A 17,080-nucleotide genomic window follows, 5' to 3' on the forward strand; every position below is an offset into this window, starting at 1 on the left:
CACCCCACCAAGTACGACATCTTTGTTGAAATCTTGTGACCGAGAAATTTTTTTATCCCATGAAGATCTGGTATAAAAAATTTTTAAACTCTGTTCTCAATGCAGTTTAAGAGGCCAATGAATCCACAGCTTTCTGGAATAAATTAGTAGCTATTGCTTATGACAATGCTAATGATTAATAAATCAACCTGAAAAACTGCTTAAAAATAAATAAATAAATAAATAAATAAATAAATTTTGTCTTGCTTTTTTTTTTTGGTTCTTTTCTTTCTCATTTTTTCTTTTCATTTGTCTTCTCCTTACTTTTCCTTTTTTCTCCTTTTATTATTTTCTTTCTTCCTTTTTAAATTTATTATTATTCGTTCTATTAAAAACCATGGTCTAAAAGAGTAACCAGTATATACAGCCGCAGATGCAGCCAGCCCCCAAAAGTCACAAAGCATACACAGTCTGCATAAGGAATACCAAACACAAGACCACTCCTTTAACTTTAGAATTAGCCATGTTGCTTAGTCTATTAAAAGAAAAAGAAAAAGTCAATTAAAAAGAGAGGACTAAGAAATCTGTTCCAAAATAAAGGATAAGAAAAAAGAACTCAAAAAAAAGAAATGAAACAATAAGCAATATGGCTGATAAAGAATATAATATGATAAACATAGTCACTGGACTGGAGAAAAGAATGGGAAAACTCTGTGAGAGCCTCAATAAAAAGATAGAAAATGTTAAAAAGAACCAATCAGATTGGAAAAATACAATAACTGAAATAAAAACCACACTAGCAGCAATGACAGATTAGAAGATAAAGAACATATCAGTGATCTGGAAGGGTGAACAGCAAAGAGAGAAAAGAATTTTCAAAAATGAGGATGGATTAATACATCTCTTGAAAGGTATCAAGTAAACAAACATTTCCATTATAGGGATCCCAGAAGAAAAGAGAGATAAATGTATAGAAAACTTATCTGAAGAAATAATAGCTGAAAACTTCCTAACCTAAGAAGGGAAAGAGCCATCCAAGTCCAAAAAGCACAGAGGTCCAAACCAGATGAACCCAAGGGAGGTCCACACCATGACATAAAATAATTACAGTGTTATAGTGTTAAAATAAAGAATCTTAAAAGCAACAGGAGCGAAACAAAAATATACCTAAATGGGAATGCTTCTAAGGCTACCAGCTGATTTTTTAGCAGAAATTTTGCAGATGAAAAAGGGAGTAGAATGTTACAGTCAAAGTGCTGGAAGGGGAAAAAAAAAAAAAAACCTACAACCAAGAATACTCTATCTGGCAAGGCTATTCAAATTTAAAGGAGAGATAGAGTTTTCCCAACAAACAAAAGATTAAAAAAAAATTATCACCACAAAACTAGCCCTACAAGATATTTGAAGGGACTTCTTTAAGTGGAAAAGAAATGACCATAATTAGAAATAAGAAAATATGAATAAAAAGAGGTAAAACATGACAACATATATATACAATGTGGAGAAAGAAGATGTAGGGGAAGTCAAGGGTAAAAAAAAAAGAAAGATTTTTGTTGTTGTTGTTGTTAATTGTTTTTGTTCTTTTGTTTTGTTTCAGAATGCGTTTGAACTTAAATAACTATCAAATTAACATGGACTGCTATTTACTCAGGATGTTGTATATGAACCTCAAGGTAACCATAAACTCAAAACCTATGATTGCTATAGAAAAAATAAACAGAAAGGAAGTCAACCATATACACTATAGATAGACATCAATCACAAAGAAAGAAAAGGAACAAAAAATAACTACAAAACAACCAGAAACAAATTTTTTAAAATGGCAATAATACTATCAATAGTTACTTTATATGTAAATACCTTAAATGCTCCAATCAAAAGACACCGAGTAGAAGAATGAATAAAACAACAAGACCCTCTATATGTTGCCTACAAGAGACTCACCTCAGACCTAAAGACACATACAGATGGAAAGCAAAGAGTTGGAAAATACTCACTATGCAAATGGAAGTAAAAAAAAAACAAAAACCTAAAAACTAAAAAAACTTAGATACCTATAATTATATCATACAAAATAGACTTTATAACAAAGACTGTAAGAAGAGACAAACAAGGGCAGTACATAGTGATAAAAGGATCAATTCAACAGAGAATATAACAATTGAAATATCTCTATACCTACAATGGAGCACCTACAAGTATAAAGAAAATATGAATAGACATAAAGAGAGAAAGTGATAGTAATACAATAAAAGTAGGGGACTTAACACTCCACTTATATCAACAGATCATCCAGACAGAAAAATCAAAAAAGAAACAATATTGAACCAAATAGGCACACATTGAATCAAATAGGCATAACAGATATATACAGAGCATTACATCCAAAAATAATAGAGTACCCTCTTTTCAAGTGTACATAAAACATTCCTAGAACAGATCACATATTATTAGGGCATAAAACAATCCTCAGTAAATTTAAGAATATCAAAATCATACCACACATCTTTTCTGACCACAATGGTATGAAGAAATAAATAAATATAAAGAAAAATAAAGAAAAAATATTTATGTGTGTATATAAATAATAGAATATTACACAGCAATAAAAAGGGATGAGATCATGCCATTTAAGACAAGATGGATGGACCTAGAAGGTAGTACGCTAAGTGAAATAAGTCAGACTGAGAAAGACAAATACCATATGATTCTATTCATATGTGGCATCTAAAATAAATAAACAAACAATAAGCCGATTCATAACTAAGAATGCAGAGAACAAACTGATGGCTGCCAGAGGTTGGGGCAGTTGAGGGTTGGGCAAAATGGATAAGGGGGAGAGGGAAATACAGCCCTCCAGTTATGGAATTAGTAAGTCATGGGAATAAAAAGCAGAGCATAAGAAACACAGTCAGTGATTTTGTACTGGTGATGTACTGGAACAGATGGTAGCCACACTTGTGAACACAGCATAATGTACAAACTTGTCAAATCACTAAGTTGTATAATTGAAACTAATGAGGCATTGTATGTTAACTATACTCAAAAACTTTTTTAAAAATAAAACATTAGATAAAATCACTATACATAAATAACAGCCTATGAAATTCACTCTTGCCACAGAAAATAATTATTGTGCTTAATATATAAACAACTTCTAAACATAGAGAAAGAAAAGTCAACAACCCAACAGGATATCCCACTGAAAAAAGCAAAATTTCAGTATTGTTAGGAATAGATAAGTTTACAGTAGTTCTATCCCTTTTGGTATTGCTTAATTAGCTTTCAAATTTCTAAAGCAATGATTTCTTCCTTCTCTTTGAAATATATTATTTCTATGTTTCTAATTTGTCTTATATAGTTTTGATGGAATTAGCAGCAGTTGGCCCTGCTTTGCTCTACTTTTGCATATCATTCACTGATGTATCTAAAACCTCACTTTAGAATGGGGACATTAGATCCTCAACTTTGGAACTTTAGACGTTAGCTCAAATTTCCCAATAGAAAAAGTCCCATGGGGCATAAAATTATATATACTTATATTTGAGAATATACAGGGGGTTCTGACACCAATCTCCTATTTTTCCCCTAAAAATCTCCTGAAAATCTTTAATCAGTAAAATTAAGAAAGTAGAATTTCTATTGCTTTACTTTTTCCCCTTGAATTCCTAACAATAACTAAGGACATTACTATTCAATTACTTCAGGTCAAATAGTATTTGGCTTATATTTACTGACTACAGACAACAGAAAAACAAATATTAAATGTCAAAATATCAAAAGTACACCTCTGCTCTAACTATGCAGAAGTATAAACAAGGCCCAAGCAGCATAAGACAGTAAGGGTATAAACAAGTGGCATGCTTTTGTTTTTAAGCTCCAATGCAAATTACTCTCCAATTTAGATTCATCAGTTCAGGGTGTCCTCCCATTCCCTTCTGTGATGGAATCCTCTCCATCCCTAGGACTGACTCCCCTAGGACTGACATGGGGAGTTAAGGACATCTCTTTCATTACTCTGTGGTTGTGCCAGGGCTCTTTTCAGAGTTATAGTCAAGAGCAAGATGAAGAAAAAATGTGAGGACAATTTTAAAAGGGAATGAAGCACTGTATAATTGTAAAACATCATCAGTGCTTTTTTGGTACGAAAGAAAAATAAGAAATCAGTTAGGTTACAGGGATATGACTTGGATACTTCCTGCCACTTGCCATTTCAGGGCAAAATGACCCCAAAAGTGCTTTCTGATTTTTTAATTTTATAATATAAAGCTGATGAATAAAACACTTTTAATGACTTTAATTTTTTTTTACATTTATTTACCTTTGAGAGACAGAGCACAAGTAGGGGAGGGGCAGAGAAAGGAGGAGACACAGAATCCAAAGTAGACTCCAGGCTCTGAGCTGTCAGCACAGAGCTGGATGCAGGGCTGGAACTCACAAACAGTGAGATCATAATGGGAGCCAAGTGGGACGCTTAACCTACTGAGCCACTCAGGAGCCCCTTAAAGACTTTAGAGGATGCTTTCTAATAACGTCATAAGAAAGTTTATGAGAAGGTCATATTTACAGATTTCTTCTCATCTATACGATCAATAAATGCTCATTTCACTAGAGCAGGCCTAGATTATACTGACAAAAAACATCCATTAATAACTTAGGTTTCATACTATATTTTTCCTGAAACTCCTATGAACATACAGAACATAGATCCAATAAAAATAAGCTTGTTTTTTTTATAGTCTTACTTTTCTACTCTTACTCCTCATGAAAAACAATGTGGTCAAATGTTATGTCTAAATGAGTGGATAGGAGATGGATATGGATTCCGGCTTCACAATGAAAGAACATTTCCAGGTGGAGAATTAATGTGGCAGATGACTTTTATGCATCTTTCAGTTTCAGTGTTACTCTAAGTATTAAAGTATTTTTGGGGAAGGGGAACAGAAATATTTGCATGAAAATTAAAATGGTCTAATCATGAGTAAATTTCCATGAGTTAATCGTATTTTCATTTTGACATTATTGCACAATGCAAAGATTTTTTAATGTTAAAATCAGGAAATGATACATTTTCACTAGGCATACATTCATAGAGGAATAGTTTAGGAATATAGTTAGGAATTACTTTTGGTCTTACAATTCAAACACAATGGATTTTCCTAGATAACTAAGATTGAGAACCTGAAAATAAGAGCAGCATTTTGTGATCTTAAGACAATGCAGCTGATTAAAAAACAATTATTTCTGGGGCCACGATATAGACAAAATGGTTGTAGGAAATCAAAAGGTACCAGCTTCTAGTTGCATAACATGGTGACTACAACGAGTAGTATTATATTATTTGAAAGTTGCTAAGAAAGTAGGCCTTAAAAGAAAAACACATCACAAGAATAAAGATTTTGTAACTATGTATAGTGATGAATGTTAACTAAACCTATTGCTGTGATGGCCTTGCATAGATCAAATATTGAATAATTATTTTGTACACCTGTAACTAATATAATGTTATATGTCAATTACACTCCAATAAAAACAATAATTTCTGTTCCTCATGATGCCTGTTCAAATTTGTACCTAAACAGAAGGAACATTTTTAAAAGGCCTGAGACAATTATCAATATTCAGATTGGAAGACTTTTTCCAGATGTCTGTATTTGCCTGGCAACAGTTCCAGTAGGATTTAAACATTTCTGGCTGAGGATGTTGGACAGAGGAAGGGAAAGAGATTCAGAATCTACACAATAACCTCTGAAATGGAAAAAATGTTCCAGATTTATTACATAACTTAAAATACAACTCAGAATGATTGAAGAGTGAGTTATGTGACAAAAGGATACTTCTTTCCTTATTTAGAAAGGTGAGAAGATGGCAAGTATTTCTTAAACTGTAAGGAAATATGCTTATATTGAAAGTAGATGACTCCTGGCTGAGGTAGATGTCCACATGAATTTTAATCATCAAGATGCTCAGGCATTTTCATTTTTCAAAAAATTTAAGAGCAAACATTTAGCTATAGTTACATCTAGGATGCTCACTTGTCCATATTATACTCTTATTTAAAATCTGTAGTCATGCTGCTATTTGTCCCTGAAGAATTTAGTATACTTGAGTTTATCCTAGAGAAATTCCATTAAAATTCTGACCGGTCTTGATTTTGATTCATTTAATATATTTTTAAGATCATTATCTATGAAGGGTTATCTGATTAGAAAATAAGAAATCCAGACATTTGTCAAATTACCCCAAATTGCTTTCCTCTGTAGATTAACAATTTCTTTACTGCTGGGAGTTGTTGGTGCATGTACAGCTGCTGGGAGCCGCGTCGGCCCTGCTGGATAACACAGTCACAGTGAGGAAATGGCAGACGTTTGCACAGCTCCTGCCATGAGAGGTGAAACTGGTATCTCCTTCTGCTACTACTGCTCATGTTGAAAATAAGCCTGTTGCCATTAATTAGGCCTTACAGCATTCCAAATCAGACTGATACTCCCACACAGTTACCCCATAAGAAAAAGCCTTTCCCTGTCCCTGCATGAGAGATTTTGGTTCAAAACATTATACATATTTGACAAAAGCCTCTTCTAATGAGCCTTGCAGACTCAAAGCATAGATTTGAAGGGATTAAAAACACAAAAATTGCATCTGAGTCTGACCCAGAGAAAAGGAGCCTACTTTGGAGATGAGAATTAAAAACAAGGTTAAAAACATAGTCCATTTGAGTCTGATCCGAAGAAAATTGGAGCCTAAATTATAGATTAAAAGTAGTAGACAAGGTCAGAACATGATCCCCTCCGAGAGTCTACTTTCGACAAATATCCTCCCTTATACTGACTTCAGTTATGAGGATGGATAAGAATGTGGGAAACCCAGGTCCAAGGCCAACACACACAGGGCCCCCATTGTGCTTACATCAAAAAAGGGCCTTCTCAAGTAACTTGTTAATAAACATTTTTTTCTCTTTTCTTTTTTCTCTTGTAGTTTATAAGCCAATCATAATAACTCTTAACCTATATTTTAATCTTAGCCTTACTAAGTTTAATCATATGTATGTTAATCCTGTTTTCTACTAAAAACATCCTGTTATATTCTTGGTTATAAAATTTACTCAACTTCACTGTAAGTACATTACACGATTTGGCTGTAACTTGTTAATTAAAAAGCAAAGTCATAAATATTGGCCAATAACCAATCCGTACAAAACAAGATAGGTTTGTTACTTTTTTAATCTTGGAGACTGGAGCCAAGAACAAATAGGATGGTTCTAAAAAACACTTCTGTAAAACTTGTTTCTGTACACGTTCAATGATTAAAACACTTATCACTAAGAATTAGTCGCTGTAACAATTCCTATTTTCTGATATCATGTTATGGCTTGCTCAGTTAAAAAGACACCAAAGCAGACAGAGCAGAGATGCCTGTCTGGTGATCAAGAAAGAAACGTGTGGCTCTCTCCTCACTCTTTCGTGCTGACACTATCCATCCTTTCAGGGACCCCTGGACCTGCTGGAGCTGGACTCTGACATACAGCCACTGTGAAATACAGTGTGCATCACCCTCCCAAATTTTGGCCAGTGTCTGAAAAATAACTTTGAAACTAGCACAATAAGCTTTGAGATTCACAAGGTCAAGTATTGATCTAACATTAAAGGTTGAATTGTGTTTTCCCCCCAAATATGTTGAATTCCTAACCCCCAGTATCTGTGAATGTGGACTTATTTTGAAACAGGATCTTTGCAGATGAACAAGTTAACAGGAGTTCATTAAGGTAGATCCTAATCCAATATGACTGTGTCTTTATAAAAAGAGGAAATTTGGACACAGAAAGAGACCCACAGTGGGAGAGTGCCCATTGAAGAAGGGAGCAGAGACTGAGGTGATATACTTACAAACCAAGGAACCCAAAGGTTGCCAGCAAACCACCATTGCCGAATTGTAGGAAACACAGTAAACAGAGTGAGAAGGAGCAGAGTGGGCCACTCCAAAATGTGCTTCAATGGCATAAGGATTATTTTAGGTTGATTATTTTTTAAAAACAGTAGATGAAGTAGCAACACTGAAAACCGAGAAGCTGCCCTTTCCTAAGTGACATTTACATTTATAAAAGGAATCTCCTTTAAAAGGGTGTCTCCTTTCCTGTACCAAGAAGTGGACAACTCAATCCCTAGAAATTTATCTGCAAGGGCGACAACCTAAATCTTTATAACAACCACACCCTCCTTGACTACGCTTTCCTGAAAACTCCCCGTAACTGTGCTCCCTCCACCCAACCTCTTCTTTTGCCTTTAACTGGAGATGTTATTTAAGGTGGTAGTTTGGACATTTGGGGAGAGTCCATTGGTTTTCCTGGGTCTCTCCCAGGTCTACAGTAGGTATATACGTCATTCAGTTTATGTTCGTGTTTCTCCTGTTAATGCCTTTTTGTTGTGTCTCATCCAAGAACCTTAGAAGGGTACAGATAAAATTATTTTTCCCCTTCCACAAATGAAACATGGAAAACAACACAATGAGTATATGATCAAAAATATATAGGCTACGGGAAACTCCACAGGTCCAAAAGCCCTCTTTTCAACATACAATTTATAAGATGAAAAAAAGAGATGGGAGGGAACTCTACACATTAATGAGACTTAAAAGACATATCAAATACACAAATGGGAAAAGCCATAGTATCAGGAATAGATATTTGTGTGACACGATTTTAAAGAAACCTATGAAAATGATTGGCATGCAGGTCAGCAGAGATAGGCCTTATGCCATTTCAGCTTGGGACCATTTTCTTAAGAGCACTCCCCAGCAATGATTTGGGGGAGGACATAAGGAATGGGTATGACTAAGATGGAGCATGAAGGGGAACTGGGGTGGCTGATAAAAGTACATTTCTTGACCTGGGTGGTGGTGATGAGAGACCTAATTTTAAAATAATTAAGCTATAAATTAGATCTGAGTTTTTTCTCTATCTGTATTTTATTGTACAATAAAATTTTTAAAAATAAAATTTATATTTCTCCCTGGCATTTCTACAGCGAAAATACATTTATAAAAATGCTGGGTTATTTCTCGGACCAAACCAACTTCAAATTTGGAGTTGTAAAGTAACCAATGGGTTTCACAGGGTTAAAAAGTTTGTGCAGTATCACGGAGATGGATAAGAGTGTATAGAAGTCTCATTTCTTCTCATTTCAGTGCTTTCCTCCCTGCCCCTCCACGTCTTCCTCATCGCTGCCTTACCTGGATGAGCAAGAAAAGGCTTTTCTGCTGGCGAAGTAAGATGCAAAAATGCCTCCAGGTTTAGGAACTCGTGCTGGGCAGCCAAATGCGGAGGCCAGTCACCCACCACTGATCACACTGAGAAACCAGAGGGATATTCTAATAGTTCCAGAGCTCAGCTTCACTTCACAGACTAACAGAAGATGAGCAGCTGTTTTAATCTATGGAATCTCTGAAGCGAGACCCTATTATTTGTGTAAAATGGCAACTTTGCTGAGAAAGCGATTTCCACAGGTCAGTGGGGGAAAGGAAACACTTAAGTAGTGTCAGCGAAAACAAGAAATGGAAATAATGTTAGTCAATGCTAGATAGTTTCAGTTTAGGAACATGAAAACTTTTATTTTTATTTTTTATTAAGGTTTTGGTAAAAGAATTATACCAACACCCCAAGGTACTTATTTGAATTACCTTATCGAATTCAAAGTTTTAAAATCATGAATATTTTCCATATTCACATGCAGATGATCAGTTTGCATCTACCTTTTCCAAAAATCCACCCTGTGGATTGGTAGCAACTTTCCTATACCTTCTGTTTGAATATCAAGATTAGTACATGATATCTATACACTGCTAACTCCTAAGTGTCCATTATGAGGCAGCAAATGATGAGGCTTCCCTATCGGTGCACACACATTTAGGATGACAGAACTTTGTGTTGTATTGTCTGTGATCATACACAGCATTCTTAGAAATTAAAAGGTACCCTATAAATTGCACTGATGATTTCACTATATAAATCAAAATAAAGAAAAACTCAGGAAAAATTAATATTTGAACAATAACCCATTTTTCTTGAGTCAGTTCCTGGGGTTATGGTAAATTTCTGAGGCTATACTTAAAATAAGAACTTAATGGCATTACTGTTGCCACCAGTGTAGAAGGGCCTTCCTCCTCCCTGCTGTCAGTTATCCCCTCTAGTTAGAATGATTTACCTGATAGAAATCAGTAACTTTGGCCTGGATCCTAATCCTCATCTCCAACTAAGTGCCTTCATTTCTAAATAAAAGTTGTCTTTCCTACTCTAAAAGACTTCATTTCTATCCAGTGAATAACATGTTCCTTTTATTTCTTTGATCTTAACTTTAGTCTCTTTTATCTTTTTCCTTCTAAAGCTTGCTTCATTAAATGTTTTATGTGGCTGGGGTTCCTGGGTAGCTCAGTCAGTTGAGTGTCCAACTTCAGCTCAGGTCGTGATCTCACAGTTCATGGGTTCAAGCTCTGTGTTGGGCTCTGCACTGACATCTCAGAGCCTGGAGCCTGCTTCAAATTCTGGATCTATCTGCCCCTCCCCTGCTTGCACATGTATGCAAGCATGCTCTCTCTCTCTCTCAAAAATAAACAAAAAAAAAGTTTTATGTGGTTTACTTAATGCCTTTTATATTCATTTAACATTCCTGTTACTGCTAAATTGCAAGAGTTTTCTCATGCATTCCTGCCTCCAGTCTCGCATTGACACCCCAGGTGTTTCCAAACCATTCTTTACAGAGCCCCCAGATGGTCTTAAAATGTTACAATGTCGAAATTCACAGAAGAGAGCAGAGCGTATGCACCAGGAATCTGCCTTCCCATATAGACAACAATTGCACTGGCAGAATGTCTGATGTAACTATATTGCAATATCCAGGGGAATGCTTGAACAGGAAATTGCTAATTAGGTTTGGTCAATTTCAGGTCCTTCCACAGTAGCAGCTTCTATCTCCCAGGCTAGCGCTGTAGCAGAAAGCTGTGCAGTGCTCAGTATGCAAACTGTATGCAGTCTGGGGGAGCCAAGGTGGGTAAAATGACCTTATCCTCCAAATATCCAGCATGTGTGCTCTGGTGTTTATTGCTACCACTGATCACAGATGTACAAAGAAGTAGGATCACTATTGTTGTGCCTGATCCACTTATTGCAAATCTCTCCCTCTCTGGCTGAAGACCATCCAAGAGAGTCATCACCCCCTTTTTTACTCCCTTTATTGTTCCCTTTTGGGAACCAGACATTAAAGACTAGGAGATTAAAAACAAAAAAACCCACTGCATATACTGGGAAAATAAGAGAGTGACAATAGAGACCCAGGGAAAGGCTTAGAAAAGACTGTAAGTTTACACCTTAGGCAGACTGGAGGGGCAGAGATAGCCTACAACAACCAAAAACAACACACATAAAAGTATTAGAACAGCAAATCCTGGGAAAACAGGAGAATCTGATATCTAGTCCTTCCCTAGTGATGGTTACCAGTGGGGGACGTACATGAAACACAAGAGTCTCTTCCTACTAGGGTCATTTTATCCTGAGAAGCCAGTAAAATAATCTTATCCACCCCACAAACCCCAGAGGTCCCAGCAACTGGCCCTGGCTTCAGAGGTTAGATGCTCTAAGTACAAGCAGTCATGTATTTATAGACCATATTTTTAAGAGAACCACAGGAGATGTAAACATAAACTGTTTCCTTCTTAGAATAACTCTTTTAAAGAAACTAAAACATGGGGCACCTGGGTGGCTCAGTTGGCTAAGTGTCCCACTTCAGCTCAGGTCATGATCTCATGGCTCATGAGTTCAAGCTCCTCACTGGGCTCTATGTTGATAGCTCAGAGCCTAGAGCCTGCTGCTTCAGATTCTCTCTCTCTCTCTCTCTCTCTCTCTCTCTCTCTCTCTCACTCACTCTCACACACACACAAACATTAAAGAAACTCAAACATAAAACAGGCCCAGAAGTATGAGCATCTAACTTAGTAACTACAACTGATGGATGGTTTTCTTATCCAAAACATCAGAGGGTTGAATGGGAATAGTTGTTCTTTAGTTTGGTGGTCAAGGATATCTTTAAGCATCTACTGAAAAGTAGGACCCCTTCTACCCAGGAAATGTATGCTTTCACATATTCATTTAATTTCATAACACCTAATTGAAGGGGGGGTACAGGAATTGGCCTAAAGTTGCCTTTCTTCTATGACCTCTAAAAAAAAAGATTCTAGAGGTACCTGGGTGGCTCAGTCTGTTGAGCATCCAACTTCAGCTCAGTTCTCAGGGTTCATGGGTTCGAGCCCCACATCAGGCTCTGAGCTGATAGCTCAGAACCTGGAGCCTGCTTCAGATTTTGTGTCTCCCTCTCTCCCTGGCTGCCCCCTCCCCTCCTCATTCTCTCGCTCTCTCTCTGAAATGAATAAACATTAAAAAACATTATATCCCATGACTAGTGGTGAGATTCCAATATTTTCCATGATGGCTAGAGTCCTACCCCTGAAAATGTAATTAATTAGGATTTAGAGTCACTTGAATTGTAATATTTATCTATAAAAAGCAATTAAGCCCTAGAAAATTTACCTATAGGATTCACTCCTCTCAAGGATTCAGCAGCCATTTCAATGGTAAATAGAAATCGTTCAAAGTACATGCGAAACTGTGAAGACAATGCCAGAAGAGAAAAACAGAATATGATCTGACTACAAGCTAAGAACGCTAAGGCCATGTTTTCACATAAAAATAAATGAGATTTAGTGTATACTTACTTAGATAATACACCACCACCAAATAAACACAAACCCACCAGGCAGTATGAAAGCAAATGAAGGTCAGGGGGCAAAAAAAGTAGATGAGATTACTCAAGTTATCTATTTTTTTAGAAGTAAATAACAGCTGTGCTTGATGTTATAGAAGATAAAATAAATATACAGGAAGTTGGATCTATCACTAATTCTGACAATAAAAGAATGTAAAAAGGACATAAAAATGCAAATGCAATCTATCAACGGAAGATAGCTTATCATAGAGACAAAATCCTAATGCCAGTGGGTTATATTTTATAGGACACACAGACTACAATGGCTGCAAACTAAAGTAAGGATTCTTGTTACAAAGTAGCTTTAAAGGAAGACGGAGGGGGAGGTAGGCTACTGTTTATAACAAAAGCAAAATGGTAAATGAGTCAGTATGTAATATAAGAAACTTAGAAGAAAGGCAGTGATTGAAAATGATGTTAAGTCTTTGACCACACATTATAAAAATGTTCTTGGTAAAGATTGGGAAGTGTATTTTAAAAGAGCCAGAATATCCAAGGAAGAACTACCTTTACATATGTCTTCAAAATGTACAGATAAGATAAGGGAAATTTGCACCTTTTTGAAAAAGAGAGAGAGCGTGTGTGAGAGCAGGAGAGAGGCAGAGAGACAGAATCTCACGCTGTCAGCAGACAGCCGGTTGTGGGGCTGAACTCACAAACCATGAAGGTCATGACCTGAGCCAAAATCAAGCGTCTGAAATCAAAAGTCAGACACTTAACCGAATGAGTCCCCCACCCCCCCGCCCAGGCCTCAGAACGGTTCAACTTTAAATGTTCACGGCTGTGCTCCGGGCTCTTAAGGAAGCTGTGCTTTACCTTTGACCAAGGTCAGAATCACTTCACCCAACTCCAAAGCATCGGCTCTATTTCGGCTCCAGCACACCTTGTACATCTGCTTCATTAGCAAATAACTTAACTATTTCAAACTAAAGATAAGGAGTAAACACCTACCTAAGTTCCATTCCCATACCTAGAAAGCCTGCAACCCTGCACACACTAAAAGCTTGTAATTTTCTGGAAAGCCCTTCCTCATGATGATTTGTAAGTCTTGATGTAACAGGAAACATTAAAGCTTCCTTCTCCAGAGCATTCTCTTCTTTGTGAAGATTGTGTATCCCCAGCAGCTGTGCTCACCTGGGCTCAAATAAAACTCTTTTCCTTTTTTTTTTAAAGACATTCTAAAAGATTTGTTCATTTTGTGTCAACAGATCCACAGTTACTGATAATGAAACGTCACCAATAAATAAATGAATGTTTGCAGAATGAAGGGAGGGAAGGAACATAAGAGCTGTTTAGTAAAAAGATATGAAAATTTACCTTGTTGTCAACACTGCACTACGCAGAGGTATCATGTTAACGTTCTCAGCACAATCTCTCTGCTTAAGTGTACTGTTGGGCTTTGGTGTGTCCTCAATAATTCAGTGAATCAGTGAACTCCGTCAGTGAACTGAGAAGCCACACGAGTGAAGACCATAGTCTGTGTTCTCACGGAGCTCACCATCTTGGCATTAGAGCATTTAATCGAACATGTTGATGGATTCATTTGCACAAAGTCATTCCCATTGCTTATCTCTTCCAATACTTGCTTATTTGGGAATCACAACTCTGAGCAGTCCAGTGGGGCCTTTTACTTTTAAGCTGACGATGTTTCTATTCAAATATCTCGGGATACTTAGAGCCACACATACTATACAAGTCTTAGTGAAGAATCGTTGCTAAACTGTCTTGCTTCGAGGGTGCCACGTGGTCTCAGATGCTGCCTCCCCTTGCATCTGGGGATGTGCCCACATTCCAGGCAGAACCAGCACCTCTATCAGAGAAACAATTATTGGAAATAGTTTAATTACTCATATTTTGAAAACTTTTTGTTTACATGAACAGGGATGCCCTAGTTTTCCATTGTCCTCCGTGCAGAAGTAGGACCATATGTTGGATTCTGACAGCCATCTTCCCCCACACTGAAAATCAGTAGCTTACATAACGGCTAAAATCCCCTTCCATGAAATCTGGGTTAAAGGAACAGATATCCTGAAAATCCATTTAACATTGCTTTTCTTTAATAACAAGGTTATAAGGTTCATGAAGTGTATATTAATAAAATTTCAAAGAGAGAGGGAAAGGTAATGTTTATATCTAATATATCTAAATAATATTTAAATATTTATATCTAAAACACCCCCAAGAGCATTTAAGAAATATTCTTTTCCAGAAAAAATAAAAAAGCCCAGTTTTACTCATAGCTAATCATGAATAGCTTTAAAGCCAATAGGAGGATGCCAACATTTTTAAAGGAATTGCTAGGATCAAAGATCAGGTTTACAAGACTAGGAATCAAAGCTCTATCTCCTTATAACGATGTGTAGTGCGTGAAATTATGCTGTCACCTCTCATTTGCAATGCTTCTCTGGCCTTTGACTTTATTATTATTGTTATCATCATTATTTCTTTTTGCTGATGCAATTCTCCAATTGTAAAGGGACATAAGAAGTAGTGGTAACATTATATTCAACAAAATGTCTATTTATGCTCTTGAGGAATATCATCAATTTTTATAAGTTCTAAATCTTATTTTTTCAGGTAAAAGAAAAAATAGAAACACGTAAGTAACTCATGTTTTTCATCTGGAACAGTTTGCTGACTCAAAGTGTCATAGTCACAATGACAAAATAAGATTCTTCTGTTTCAGGAGCCAGTTTTAAGAACTTTTGCAGAGCTGGCATGCTTCTGGAATGTTCGGGAAGCCTCCACGGGCTGTCTTCAGGTGATCACCAGCCTCCAAGTTGGCCCATGGCATCTACCATTTTACTTGTTCTGATCCTAATGTTAGCTTTGTGGAAACCTGACCAACAAATTGGCCCACCTACATTATTCCCATAATCCTTTTCTCTTCATGGTTCAAAACAAGTCCTGCCAATCCTCCTTTCTACATCCTAATTCATTTCCTTCTTTGAGGAAGAGCAAATATCATCAACCTCTATTTACAAAAGTAGCTGAGACAGCTGTGTTGTCTCAATGACTCCAATTTTACAAAAGTACTAAAGATGTGGCTCTTTTAGTCTTTTCTGAAGAATCCTCTCCTGAGGACTCCAAATGATTCAGGGAGAACTAGTAACCTGAGCAAGTAATGTCAGTCACACATGATACTCTGTATTCAACATCGTCTTTCTCTAGGCCAAGCTTCTGGCCTAAACCATAATGCAGATGGCATCAACCAAGCTCCCAGCTTCCACTCTGGCTCAGAAGAATTTCTTTCCAGAATTCCCTCAAAAAATAAATGATTAGGGGAACCACTCTGAAAACTTTCCAGACACCCAGCATCAGTACATTTACAGTGAATATGGAATGATCCTCTACTTCACGGTACTTTGATATATTTGTTTCAACATATTTGTCCCTTTTGTGTGCAATCAAAATGAAACTAACACTTAAGTGAATACATCATCTAGCACTCCTCTAGGTCTTTAGATTGCATAATTTATATTCACATTATAATTCTAGCTGCATCAAACCAAATGAACCTACAAAAGAGAAAAAGCGGAATTCTGGTCCCTTTCCAAGTACTGATGTTCCAAACATAAGAGCCAGAAAGAATGATAAACAACAACAAGCGCAATTTTTAAGAAAAATATACCTTTTCATTTCCAACAAACATTAATGTAAATAGAATTCAGATGCCTGCAAACCTTTGGATGACTAATGCATAAATTTACTAAATAATCCCTGACTTGTATAAAATGGACGGAGGACAGATGCTCTTCCAGAAAGGCCAGGCAACGTCCTTTACTTCCAGACAACTCAAGTCTCAGAAAACACTGATATCATTTAGCGGCGTGCAGCCTCTAACTGTTCTACCTCTGCAGTGGACTTGACACTTAAGATGTCAGATGTCAGATTATTGGACATCCCCAAATAAAAACAAACCACACAGTTCTCCAAGTGACCATCTGACAAGAAAAAAAGACAAAACACAGTTTCAAGCATATGATCCAATTCCTCTCTGCCTTTAAATGTCTATTACTGTACAAGAACTTCCCTTCATCTGTCACGTAAATGGGATCATGTTTCTAGAGACCAAATATTTTAGAAAAGCTATAGGAAAGGTATTAAGCAGGCTGTGTTTTAGCTTATGGGCAAGTAATAAATTGTATCATGTATCTTGAATGTATCATAGATAAGCTGCTATATTACAATTGCCACTTCAGATAGCTGTGAAATTAGGTGATTAACTAGTTGGTACCTAACCTTCTAATTTCTGTATAAGTCTAATTACATGAAATAGAAGTGGGGGTTTT

General features: G+C 36.5%; 1 long non-coding RNA gene across 2 annotated transcripts in view; it reads right to left on the reverse strand.

Annotated features, from left to right (window-relative positions):
* The window catches only part of LOC115297052, a 174,109-nt gene that overhangs the window by 154,479 nt on the left and 2,550 nt on the right, over positions 1–17,080 (reverse strand). Inside the window, exon 1 of one of the 2 annotated variants that reach the window (XR_003911236.1) lies at positions 14,106–14,586. The exons of the other annotated variant lie outside the window; for it this stretch is intronic. This is a non-coding gene — a long non-coding RNA (uncharacterized LOC115297052). Of the gene's footprint in view, positions 1–14,105; positions 14,587–17,080 lie in introns of those variants that run through there. 2 annotated transcript variants of the gene reach the window in all.

Source organism: Suricata suricatta, chromosome 7 (genome assembly GCF_006229205.1).
Source record: "Suricata suricatta isolate VVHF042 chromosome 7, meerkat_22Aug2017_6uvM2_HiC, whole genome shotgun sequence".
Lineage (NCBI taxonomy): Eukaryota > Metazoa > Chordata > Mammalia > Carnivora > Herpestidae > Suricata > Suricata suricatta.